Source organism: Mya arenaria, chromosome 7 (genome assembly GCF_026914265.1).
Source record: "Mya arenaria isolate MELC-2E11 chromosome 7, ASM2691426v1".
NCBI classification, from domain to species: domain Eukaryota; kingdom Metazoa; phylum Mollusca; class Bivalvia; order Myida; family Myidae; genus Mya; species Mya arenaria.
This window is the reverse complement of record NC_069128.1, coordinates 53,165,411-53,180,092: the sequence shown is the minus strand read 5'-3', so window position 1 is coordinate 53,180,092 and position 14,682 is coordinate 53,165,411. Positions and strand designations below refer to the sequence as shown.

At 32.7% G+C, this 14,682-nt stretch overlaps 1 long non-coding RNA gene across 1 annotated transcript; it reads right to left on the bottom strand.

Annotated features, from left to right (window-relative positions):
- Positions 1–231: 231 nt before the first annotated feature.
- Positions 232–1,626, bottom strand: LOC128240306 (uncharacterized). The gene is made up of 3 exons (XR_008262117.1): positions 1,600–1,626; positions 1,042–1,123; positions 232–390 (listed from the first exon to the last, which is right to left on the bottom strand). It is a non-coding gene; the product is annotated as an uncharacterized LOC128240306 (long non-coding RNA).
- Between the last annotated feature and the right edge of the window lie 13,056 nt (positions 1,627–14,682).

The following is a 14,682-nucleotide window of genomic DNA, read 5'->3' as shown; positions in this document are numbered from 1 at the left end:
GTTAACACAAACTGAATATATCAAAAAGCAATGCACTATTATGCTTGTGGTGAAAAAAGAAGACATCACACGTAAACTATTTGACGGTTCGAATGTCTTATATACACGTGACAACACAGCGACAACGATAACTTCAATGAAATTGTCAAACTAACATATGATACATTGATTCTAATTCTCACTATAACAGTTCAGGCAATTTCAATTGTATTTTGGTGGCGAATCCTTGCAGAGAGGGGAACGGAATGGTCATTTCATAGGAGATAGAAATGGTGTCAATCATTCGAGAATTACTTGTGTATGGCATTTTGCTGGAGAAAACAATTTTGCTTTCCAGTTCGTTTTTGTTTGGGTCTATGGAGCGAAAGTGTGGACTTCTTCCGTCGCATTCTGAAATAAAATGCAAAGCATTGTACGCCTATGCATCGTTTTACTAAACAAGAGCGAACGATAACCCTCGTATGTTGTTTCAAAGTCGAAAACTGAACGTAAATAAGACAGTGTAGAAGTAAAAATGTTGTTGTTGGACATGTGTATACTTTATCGTGCAATATGTGTACCAAATTTGTCTGAATATATAACCGGTTCTTAAGGAGTCGCAGTCACTGAACAGCCAGACTCTTAACCTACAAACAGACGAACTAATACAAATCATTTTAATAGATGGCATGGATTTACACGTGCCATACATTAAATTAGCAACACAAATGAGTATGCCAATCATAGACGGTGGAATTATTCTTAATTAAGCATCGTTTCAATAACTTGACATATAATATATTTATTAACTTAAAATTCTAAATTTCTAGAGAAAAAAATCGAATTTAGGGTTTGTTTTGTACTGTTCTCTTACTGTATGTATATTATACTATAATTAAAATGCATAGTACATTTAATATCATACAATAAGTGTTCTCCGTTCTCTTTGCACATCGAAAGTTGTTTAAAGAGGTAAAGGGGTTTATTGTAATAGGGAATATTTCTATTAAAATACACATCGAAGAAATTTAATAATAAACAGATAAAATAGTGCTAACTTACACGAAATATTAATCCGACTCACTTCAGAACTCGTCTGGAAAGCGTTTTAAGTAGGCCGGAAAGACTTGTAGTGCAGCATAATCTACAAAGAAGGGAACAGTATAAAATTATTAATGATAAATGCTTTAAGCATGAAATCGTTCGAACAATGCACTCATAAATATTTCATAATGAAGAAAAAGTAATGTAAATGTCACTTATAGGTTAATTAAAAAATCGTACGGACAATGTACTCGTAAATATTTTGTACGGACAATGTACTCGCTTTGAAAATTGTCCAGAACTTTTGTTTAACACGGAACTATCACTTGAAACTTACAACGAAGTAAATATTTGCAAATTATATTATTTTAATCAATATTTTGTAGACTTTTGTTTCATATTCCTGATTTTTGCGCTAAAACACACGGAAATCAGACTGATACGGACAATGTACTCACTGAAATAAAATCTGTATCGAGTTTCAGGCTTAAACTAAGCAAACCTTCGAAAAACAAAACACACGCGAGTAAACTGTGTTACAATACGGGTACTCTGCGCCTATTCTAATGATCTTACCTTAATATTTACCATCCGTAAACGCCGGATTTATGTGTTGATGCGGTCGAATCATTCGCCATCTTGTACGGCCAATGTACTATAGTGATCACGTGATACTCCCCTGTGATTGAGGAAGGAGAATATAGTTTCAAGAATATAACCAAATAGAAATGCGTCGGTAATTACTTACCTTGATGATTTAAACGTTTATCATGTTTCTTAAAATTATTTTCCGTTTTTCTTATAATTAATCGTCTGCGAGCGCAACGGTGAAAATGCTGAGCTCTCCAAAACGTTAGATATAAAACAGTACGATAATGCAATGTCGATGATGTTATTCAGGCATAATTGAGTGTCTGAGGCCTTTCAATTTGTAATGCTTCAAACGTGAACGAACAACGTTTTAGTTGTGAATGGCGTTGTAATCTCCGACTCAAACATAGCATGACTGAAACAATACATACCTGCAATATATACGTGGTTTTTGATTCCGAATCACACATTGGCCTAGTGCGCATGCGTAAGTCTAATTACTAAAACTATCTGCATATTGTCAACATATTCGACTCTGACTAAAATTAAGAAGGTCAAGAAAACAATATGCTGGTTTAATGACAATTTTAGCTAATTAATCATCATATTTTTTGTTCCGGATTGAATGTTGTTCTTCACAAAAGAAAGTGTACCATTTGGAATTCAAACATATCGTTGTCGGTTATTTTTACTTTTGTCATTCGATACAAGAAATATCATTTATCTGTTTTATTTGATCTTATGTACTGTTTTGTTTCATTTTGTCATTGTAATGATGGTGATGATCCTTGAGATGAAGAGATGTCAGAAGAGTGGACTATAGTCTACCGTTTTTGTGATTATATATGTGATACGAGCCAATTTGTTATAAATGTATAATAAATTGGAAATATTATTTGATCTGTAAGTTATTATCGCTTCATGGGACAGGCGGTCAAGCGGGCGAATTTGTACAAAAGCAACGATATGTAATACAATCCCATTGGTCACGCAATTTAAATATATTTTTATTTCAGCTAAAACAATTTTGACTACAGTTTACATCAATTGTATTAATAAACGCATTTAAAATCGAAGCCACACCTCCTTTCAAGAAGTATGTTGAAAGTAAATTTTCGCATGCGCACTATGTTACTGAGGTGTGATTCGGGTTTTAAAAAAACTTCAATGTACAATGCGGATTGCCTACGGTTTTTGATTTTTAAGTTATGCAATATTTTAGACAGGGGTTGCACAAGGGTAAACAAAAAACAACATTATCTTATTATTATCCTGATCAATTTACTTCAGATACGTTATCCGGTGTTTAATGGCCATTTCGTATCACCCAAGGCTCGCTTCATGGCTTCATAAACTGTGCAGATAAGATTTAAAAGAAATCGCTCGGCTGCCAAACAGCAAACATAAATTTCCATAAAAAATCCCTTTGGTGTCGCAGTGTGAGATGTTGCAGAAAACGCATTTGTTAATGAATAGAAGGATAAATAAAGTGATGTTGTATTCGATTAGATGCAAGTAATATAACGTTCAGTCAAAATCAATTCCAGTAAACAAACACATACTTGGACGTGCGTAATATTAACAAAAAGAACAACGATGGCGGAAGGATCTGGTGGAAACATCTAGAAATATAACGACATACTGAAATGGCAGTATGCCCTGTTGAAGCATATCAGAAAAAAATCATTCAGGTGCATTTTTTGAAACGCGAGTTTTTTACTGGATGCAGTAGAATGTAGTAATGCTGGTAAGGTCTTAATATTTATGCAAAAAGCTACAGAAACATGCTCAGTAGCAAAACGTTTAAACATAAAACAAGTTAATCAATGAATCAAACGTACTTCTGTTATTGCATAATGTCTTCATGAAAAAATGTCATTGCATCAGTCATAAAGTAGTAATGCCGATCATTTCTCAAGACAAGTAAATCACTGTATTAAGCATAATTTAGTAATGCGAATAACATCTTAAGACAAAATATACACAGGATCTAGCAAAATGCTTTCATTTCGGGAACCACTTGCTAGAATGTCTTGTTTAGAGGCTTTAAGTTAACATAACAAACATCAAACCAGAGACACATAATGCCACTGATAAGCAAACACTGACTACAAATGCACACACAATATTAGGCTATCCATCATCGGAATATCGGTCACCTAAACAATGACCAAATCTGGAAGTGTCATTATCTTAAAAATAGTAACGAAGCCTAGCTTTAGATTGATTTTTCTCAAATGCATGCTACTATATTGTACATGACAGGGGTAAATGTAAGTACGTGAATCCATTCATAACATAACGTTATTCAGCAATTAACGGAACATTTGTAGCAATATAAAATTTCCATGTTTCTTGTTTGTGCTTTTTGTTTGTGTGTTCCATGTTTTCGGCGTTCATCCCGTGCCATGAAACGGGATTTATGTTTAAACTTTTGGCTACTGAGCTTGTTTCTGTAGGTTTACACTTAAGCAATGGAATCCCTAATCATTGAAGTACTTGGGGTTTACCTATTGGTTTATTATTATTTGTTTTATTATTATGCTTCTCCAAGTCAATGCATACTGATGAAATTTACCCATTACGTTTTTACTTTACCTCTGGTAACTATGTTACATAATAAAAGCAGGATTTTTTTGAAACAAACTACATAAGCATTATAATATTAAACCATATAACAAGCTGAAAGGAGTAATTGAGGGAGATGAAATACAATTAAATAAATTAAAATCTATCTCATGTAGTAGAAAATATAAGACTGACTGACGAGAATATAGGAAACGTGATTATTTGATATTCACGCATTGCCGTCGCAGTGGCTTCCTATTGCCTTACCTCTTAGCAATTTAACTTTAATTATTACAGCATCGATGAATTTGTGTATATCACAAAATTGTTCTCGATACTACATAAATTTGCTTTATAAATAAAACAAAATGTACTGAAGCCTTTACACAATTGTGGTCATGCGTGTTTGTAACAAACACTATCATGCGTTTCTAATAGAACGAGGTATGAATTACATAAAAACAACAACATACAAGTCACATACTCATATTATTGATGACCTGATGCTTACACCATTTATTGTGTTCTTGATTTTCAAATATAAAAATGTATGCATATTTGTTAATGAGGCGAATTCATGGTTTGGTGGTAGTAGATTTGACTCTCATAATGGTTCTCTCCTGTCTATGTACTATGGTCCACAGCCTAACACAACCAATACATTCACTGGATTCGGATGAATTTCCCAGAGACGTGGTACAACAAACGGTCAACCGTATCCCATACCAACCAATCCTTGTTGTATGTAATACTGATGAATTGTTGAGCAATGGACAAGAAGGGAGTTTGACAGTTTTCTTTTAATGTAAACTGTGTGAAGATTATCTTTCTTTTTGTATCATAGGTTGTGAACAGCATTTTTAAAAAAGAACATTCAATTTACCATGAGTTCCAGTATACCCCTATGTAAAGTGTGAAGGCTTTATATGGGTCTACAGTGTATTGAAACCTCAAAAACACCTTGATATCTTATCAATATTCTGATAAAAATATCAAAGTGTTTGTATATGCCAACTTCTATTAACCCCAGGCTATCTTAATGGGATTATAAACTTTGCGGAATGGCTGACACAGGAATTGTTTAACAACATCCAACAGTAGTTTTCTTCAGTAAATATAATTTTCTTCTGTAAATGTTGTTACTTACAAATCGACAGAATGATGAACGGTTTTTGGTTTCAAACGGATGCAACTAATGCGTCTAGCTTTCCGGCGGTTATTGAGAAAAACCGCCAATACATAAGCACGTAATTGGAAGTGAGAAATAACAATACCAGAAGAAAATTGCATCGTTACATCTATAGATGGAACTAAAAATTGTACAAAACGTTGGTACGTTATAACTAAATTTAGAATAACATATTGTTGTCTTGGGTGCCCTTTCTTTTTCCTAAGATTGAAAATTCACTTCAGATTAATATTTTGTTGATGTCTGAGTGACACCTATAATTTATAGTTGTCATACTTGAAATACAGTTCAATGCCTGCACTCCGAGAGAAAGAAAGATATTATTTTTGTTATTTCCGGCCTGCAGCAACAAGAAAATGAAACAGTGCAAAACTTTAAAGTTTATAAAATTCTTAAGGAGAAAGACTTCTATTGTTTAAATATACTGGTTTTGATCTGAATGTTAAGGAAATATATGGTCGTCATATACGTGAAACGCTAAAATGTTGTTGTTGTTTTCTGAAGTGATGTCTGATTGCATTTAATGCATAGAGGAATTAATTGGTAGAGTGCGTGAGACATTCAAATGTCTTATTCATCTGGTTTTTCACTTTGCAGTTTCCTACATTTGGTTGAGTTGATTAGGGCGTGAATGATTTTGTTTCTTGTTGTAAACTGATGATAACTTAGATTTAGAAACAATGGACTGTCCGATTTTTTGATGTGATTATTGAGTCCAGTGCTCTAATCCATCTTACATTTTGTTATTGTATGCATGATTAAAATAAACAAAACGGCTTTTGTAAATACTTTTTCCAATATTGTACCTCTATAAAACTATATATGCTTTTATTTCCAGGTCACCAGTTCATTTGTTTGTTTTGATATGTAATGTTTGTTTGGTATATAGCTGAATGAGCTATAAATAATATTGTTTCTTGTTATCATATACCCGACTTTAAACAATGATTATTGTATATTGTATCCAATCTTTTCAATAAGCACAACGTTATCATGACTTGTATTTTGACCCTTTTTCAGGAAAATAATTTATAAATAATACTGATGAACTTCGTTTTCCATGATTTGAAATATAAGCAAGTAATCTCGCTTTATGAATGCATGATTTTAAAACCTGGGTATGATCGACTCACCAAACTGCAATATTTGCTACACATGTGAGATATATGAATATGTTTTCATAAATGTTTATCAATCAACTCTGTTCGGCAGATCATTTCAAATGCCTGTTCGAAATACGGGGTTAACAAGGATATAAGAAAGATTGAGTATATTGTACTTGGATATAATATTACTAATCCTCAATGTTTTTTTTATTTAAACCTAATATTTGCCACTGTAGGTTATAGCATACATAAAGCATCTTTCATCAGCAATAGTAGGAGAGAACATGTCGATATTATGCATATCTTTAAAAATGAGTTTTTCATTCTATTCTCATACCATCAAAAGCATTAAGTCTCAAAACGAATGGTTTTGCCGAATATTTTGGCATAATATAATGATTTAGTGCATTTCATGTATTATAACATTGTTGTTTTAGTGTATGTGTTAAAAAAACTGAAAAAGAAAAAAAAAAATATTTAGACAAATTAGGTCCAACTGTTACCTCAAACTTTACTTCTTTAGTTAGACTGACTCACCTATCGAACGATCTTTTCCAAATTTAAAAAAAAAATGTGTATATGCATGATTGTCTTTGCGGTTTGAATAAGAATTCAAAAGTACGTGAACATGTTTTATTTCTGAAGCATTAGCTGATTAAAATGTATGACATATATGTTGCAAAATTCGAATGAGGTAAATGTTGTCTTGTCCGATTGGTGTCCTTGTTTTCCTGCACCTTGCACCATCATACTACATTATGCTATGCACCAAGTAGAAGATTTTTCATTTAACGTTGCAGGTGTATGATCAAAGAAAATTAGTCTCTGTATCGAAGGAACACCAACGGCACTCTTTAAAATCATTAAATAATATATATGAGTGACATGGTCAGACAGGTTTTTAACAAAGAGAGTGTTAAGGAAACGACGAATTATCAAAAGAGGGTGACAAAGGCAGGCAGGCATTGTCCAAAAATAATGTTAAGGACAGGCTGGCGTTCCACCCATTCAAATGGTACAAGGTCCAATAAACCGCTTGTTAATATTTTTACAAACCTTTAACCAAGGAAATTAATTTTGCATGAGTATGTTTATGACAGAAATAGAAATGGGATTGTCATGTTGACTGATCTGAGAGTTAACACCTTGAGAAGGAATGTACTTTATGCTATAATAAGAGCGCTGTTGAACAAATGACGACTCTCGTTCAGTCTGATAGGGTATTAACCCGAAAAGTATTAAGACATACCTACGGATTTTGAAACAGATTCAAATTGCCTCTGCCAGCCTCGGTACCAGCTTCAGATGAAAATCAAACATATTTTTCTTGATCAATTCATTTTTTACCGTCGAAATAAAAGCTATACATTTTCTTGTCCGTTATAATTTCATATTTAAGTGGTCATAAAGCTTATTGAATTTGGTCAATGTTCTCAGTGGTTTGACTCGCAAAAATTCCCTAATAATTTCGTTCCATCGAGAGTGATTGATGTAATTTAAGTATTTATATGCTTTCCGATGGTTTATACAGGTGTATCTGTGAACAAAAACTGATACAATGAATTCGATTTTTCAAACGATTCAATTATCACATTTACAAAGTTTTAATGACGTCATGACCAAATGACGTTACTATCGCATGAATTGAAGCATTTGATTCATTTTCTGAAAAAAAATGGCAAGAACATAATGTGAAATACCAAGAGTGAATATTTTACTCGCGTCTATATCCCTCTTGAAGCCACTATAACACTGAAATATAAAAAAAATCTGTTCCTGTTATGCTTATTCTCTTAATTCCATTTCTTTATTTCCCATTATTTGAAGATAGTGTAATATACGCCGCTACCCATGGGACGCTCCTCACGCAAAATAATAGCTGATAACGTAGCTGTATTTCTTTATTTCCGGTTTATTGAGAAAAAAAATCTTCATTTTACGTGTTACAAAGACAAACATTTAAAAATATATTTGAACGATGATATAACATTCTATTTATGTTCGAGCAGTTATTTTCGTCGGTAATCTATTTGATTTGAATAATTATGTGAACATCTACAAAAACAATCTCAGTAGCCAAATGTTTAAACGTAAACCTCGTTTAATGGCACAGGGTAAACGCCAAAGACATACACGAAAACAATAACAAAAAATCACAAACAAGAAACATGGAACAACAGCAGAGTGCATATTTACAGTGAGTATTTTTCTCAAGGATTGTTAGGTACCGCCGTGGAACGGTCAGTACAATGTAAATTTACTTGGGGTTAAACCAGTTTACGTGTACAAACCACACTCATATCCCATGTCTTGAACAAAGTATAAACGTACACGCAAAATAATATCAAAGTATACATTAACGTAGTAATAAAACAAATATTGATCATCTAATAGGTAAACCCTTACTACTTCAATGATAAGGGACCTAACTCTATCTGCAGATGAATGAACATACTTCTGAGTATCTGGTGAAGAAACCTTTCAAAGAAACGATGTATTTATTGTTGGAAACTATGAGCATCATACACGGCCTGCCTTAGAAAATAAAAGTTTAAGACCGTATGATCATAGTGTTTCATAATTAAAAGCATCATTATACTTAAACTGTTTACACATAAAGAAAACATTATTAAACATAGAAAGCAATTGTTAAAACATTCGGCTTCAAGTTCAAGAAAACATTTAAATAACGGAATTACATTTATTTTCTAATAAATGGTGAGTTAAATGTTTATTTCTAAATACATCTTTATAAACGTATGTTGTTTGGCAACATTTTCCCGTTCAAAGGGAATGCTCTTTTTTATCAAGGGGATTTAACTACAATGGATTTTAAAAGTAGTTCTAAAAATTGATATTTTGCAGTAAAATAAACAATTGATATTTTCACTTTCGTTATTTTACGGATAAAACTCCATATTAAATCGAAAAGCATGGACAAAATATTTTTATTGAGAAGACAAAAAAGATATTTATTTGCACAGCAATCTTATTTCTCTAGGTGAAGATGATAGCTGAAATAAATTTGAACATATAACAGCATCCGGATTATTTTTGCAAATCAGGAATTTTTGCAAACTTAATTTCCTTGTTTTTCACCCAAAGTTTTTTTTTATTTTTGAAATGGGTTCGGTAATACTAATAAGAGATATATTTTTATTCCTAATGGTAATCCCAGTGGAAAATGACTTTCCCATTAGAAAATGGCGTTTTCAAGCTTTTCCAATCGGAAAACTGGCTCCATTTACATTGTGGGAGAAATTGGAACATAATTTTTAAAATAGAAATAGACTGTCTAATTAGGAATATTTTACACGAACTACATGTAAAATAATTTATTAAAAATGAAAAACCGATAGATAAATTTAAGGCATGTTTATGCGAATCGTTCCCATGAGTGCATTTTTCCAATTGAAGGATTCCCACATTGAAGGTGGGGACATTATTAACATTTAAAATTCTAATTGGAATATTTGGTAAATGGGAAAATTCTAATTGGAATATTTGGTAAATGGGAAAATTCTAATTGGAATATTTGGTAAATGGGAAAATTCTAATTGGAGAAAAAAGTTCAGTTTTAAATTTTCCAATTGGAAGGATTGGTAAGATTTTATGATTGAAACATGTAGGAAATGGGACAATGATTAACAATTGCTTTAATGATTGGCTACAATTCTACCTTATTAAGATACCAGATCTCGTTCCAAGCAATGCTGTTACAGTGCATATACATAAATATAGCTTCAATATCAAAAACTAGTTCTGATTAATTTAAGCCTGATTGTAAATGCACATTTAGGCTAATAAAAGCCACAGTACGGAAACCATAAGGTATAACGTGCACGTTCGACCCATTTAGGTTGGGGGTAAAATCCTATACCACTGCAATCACAGTGTCATTTTCATCCCCATACTACTCGTATCACCAGCTAACTATTCCGGAGCACATGTGTATTATTTTCGTACTACACTTATGTAATTAGTTTCGAGCAATGTGCAAAGTGAACTTAAATGTGTACAGTGACATTAGGGCTAACGGATATAAAAGTACATTGAGGTGCATAACACAATCTTCTACTGATTATTGAATATAGGATATGTACGAATTATTCAGCTGGTGAGTGATAAACTGTTTTCCACGATATGATTTTTTATAAATGACATTTCTTTTCACCATTTTTCATCTTCGAACGTTGATTGACAGGAAATTGGTATCAATTTGTATACCCAGGATAGATTATTCATAACATTTATATGGGAAAACAGACATTTTTTGCATATATAAAAAAACAGGCTTAATTCTTGCTATAAACCAATAACATGAATATGGCAGTGGCAGTTTGATTGTGACTAATCATATAATTTGTAGAGATACATCCTTCAATGTAAAAGCACAATTGCACCGGCAAAAGAGATATCAGTATTTCAAGAAGAACTCAGCCATATTTAATTTTAAATTATTCTTAATATGTAAAACAGTTGTTAATTAGTCTGATATATCTGTATATACATACAGCTGAAGTAACAAAAATAAGGTTGTCAAATTTAATGTTAGTGGTATACATTTTCTAAATTCGACATCAGTCGTACCGAATTTCTTGTCAACACTCTAGCTGTTATTGCGTTCCAACCAATAGGCATGTGGGTTGGACGGAATGTATGTGTCTGAATAAGATCTAGGCCAGATTTGCACATGAGTTATATCAGGGTAAAAGGTGTGCTACTTGATCAAACAATTCACAAGCCTTCAAATGCCAGATGTCATACCAAACGGTTTTTAACATTTGTATGGCATTGTTGTTCATAAAGGCCTGCTCGCGTCTACGTGGTTGAATTATGCCGGACTCCTCCACATCCTTTTTCTGAATGAAAGTCGAATGTCGATGCAAAGTTGTGAAATAACAGCCACCAGATGTTTTGGCTATACGCCGATAACAAAAAAAAACAGCGATGACATTTTATGAAGAAGGAAAGGCTGTAGTCTTAAGGTTTGGTCTTCGTCGAGTCTCTATCGGCTGTCCATTATATAGTTAAATCTTTTCGCAGGGAGTCCAGACATCTGCTATTAATAATAAAAATTAGATCCGTAACAATACGAGTTGCAACATATAGCGTTTATCAACCTGACATTTTTTTCGGCCAAGAGGGATAGACGCTCATTCATTTTTTTTTATTATATTTAAGAAAAGTGGCACCCTGCAAAAGATAGTTACTTATAATTATAAAGCAACTTCACTAAGCGAAAGGATTGACTCATAGTCTGCAGTGAGTACAATCTACAGCTCGCAGGAAAATACGATTTGGCTATTCAACTGTTCATTGTTCATTTTAAATTCACGTCTTTTGGTTATTTTATTTCTTTAAAACATCTGATTTTCCAAACTAGCTACGTAGCTTCTTCTATGCCACTTAACAGAAACAAGAAAACGCGTATTATTGGATTGTTCGGATTTGTCAGTTCAAATTGACTTTAAGTGTAGCCTTACAAGAGACAGAAATGACTTAATAACGGTATTAATTGCATTCACAGAGATGCCTGATGCAATACGAAATGAGTACTGCAAACAGGTCGCGCAATATTCGATCGATCAGAAATTAATTGTAGTTTTAAAGAACAACAGAACATGAATTTGATTCCGACGTGAAAACTGGATCACAGAGAACCAATATTGCTCCTCGTTTTACTCTTATCTTATTACTTAGAATAAAACCTTGTCGTAGGGAACGGTTTATAATCAAGTGCTTAAAATATTGCTTGATCATAATTTAATCGCATCAAATTGTTCACTTGGAACATCGTACCACACAAAAACACACACCATATCATGATGTATTGGTTTGAATAAATATTCTTGAAACAGCATTTTCAATCTCAACATCATTATATGTTTTTTTTTAAATTTATAGGAAATTTTGAACGAGTCTTTATTGCTCCCAATTTGAATACATCTTACCAACGGGAACTGACAATAATAATATACATATTTAAGTACAGCCAAAACTAATTCAAGTATAGTCACATTTTACCATTGATTTAAACAACATGTGCAACAAAACTGCATGGTAATATGAAGTTCACATGTACCACACAATGTCTCTCAAACAATAAAGTGTAGATTTGATTGAAGACCAGCTATTTGAACTTATGGTATTCAAATTCAACATATTCAAAACAAAAGTATAATCTAAGTTTACACTATTGTAAAAGACCATGAATAGTCAACAAGTGATGAATGCTCAACACAAAATAATAACGACATAATGTAAAAGCTTTGATACTTAAACTCGCTGATGTAACACTGGCTATAATGGTCCATATTACATATAACTGCCCGTATATGGTCTGCTTAAAGGTTATGGTTAGTTTACCATTCTTTGATGACCAATTTAACGCAATTAATGAATCCTCACAAGTCTGGAACTATTTTCTCACATAGTACAACACTGAAGCGGAAGTTGACGTTGTGTCACGTTAGCATCGGCCATCTAAAAGTTGATTACCCGTGACAGAATTCTAAGAAAATGAACTATCATGGCTAACCTGTGTGTATCTGTAATTCAGTTTACCGATATCGTGCTCTGTATTAAATTGACCTTGTTCGATAGCATATTGAAAAGACGGCCACGAACAAATTTACATTTTTCATCCTAAATTCAACCTCTTTGTCATTATCTGAAATGGATCTGAGAACTTTTGACATGTAATCATTGAGTTAAGACAGTCTAGTTAATAAATAGGTGAACGGTTTCTAAACTGGTTAATATCACCATTGGGATGGGATTGTTAGATAATTTGTAACGAGGAGTACGATGGGATAGAAAAGCACACATAAATTTTATTTTCTCGTTTTTTATTTTTTTATTTTTCAGATTTAAGCCTTAGGGATTCTACTCACGTGACATTTCGAGCATTCTTGCCGATCAAATGTTTTTTTTAATTAAAACGAGGTATTTCCTAACACATACTTAAAACGGCAGACATTTGGGAACTGTTGAATAAATCATTAACGTATGCATTTGTGACTTTTGAAATGTGTCAAAAGAATGCACGAAATCGATAATCATTTCATATTATGTGTATGGAGTGCTTTTTTTAATTGTTTTGAAATGTTTGCTTTATTATAGAAACAGTTTATTAATGCAACGCATGACCGTCATCATTGTTAACGGGTGAAGTAAATTGGCATCTATAATGAATATTGTTTATTGTTTTTGAGTTTAGTCATAATAAATCCATACAGAATTAACATCGTTCCCAATGTCGTTATTTTTCCAAAAGACTTCTCTTCTCTTGTTACACTGAGACGTCAACCTTCAGTGAGACGGAATTTCTGTGGGTACTGTGAGTGATATAATTTTTATAAGTTTCATCGTAAAGCTCTATAATCTGCTTGGATGAAAGGAGTTACACCAACTTTTATTCTTAAAAGGCATGTACCTGTTTCAACTATGGATTCATATCCTGTTTGTATTTTACTAACGGTAGAATGAGTCAACATATTTCTAAATGAATGTAGAACAGTTGTTATATACTGAACGAACCTAATTAACTCAATTGCCTACCTGTACATTTTCTATCGCAATACATTATCGCTTTCATGTATATGTATGTAAAAATAGAGCTTAAATCAGATCAAAGAGGTTCCAAGATTCTAAGTATATGACCATCAAATTGATTTACGTCATATCTTTTAAAATGAAAAGGCATACATTACTAGAACAGAGTAACCAGAGCATATTGAAACGTTCTGGAAATCGAAGTTAATTGAAAGCAATTATGGTTGCTAATGATGCCCAAATGATTCCTATAACAGTACTGCATTGTATATAATAAATGTTTAACCATCCATTTTGTTGCCTGCAGAGGTTGAACGCTACCCTTTTTAAATTTCGTTATCGACAAGGAAAACAATACAGGTACAAACAACATAAATATATATGCAGAAAGCTACAGAAATATGCTCAGTAGCAAAACGTTTAAACATAAACCCGGTTTAGTGGCAATGGGCAACGCCAAAGACATAGAACACAAATTCACAAACAAGAAACATAGAACAGCACACAACTCTACAGTAACCCTGTTGTTTGAATTTTATAATTATATCGGTGATAAAATTAACCTTGTGACTAAGATCTTGTAATGATACATGCATCAGGGTCGGACACAATTGATATCGCGTTTAGCTTCATCTAGAGTTTCGGGGT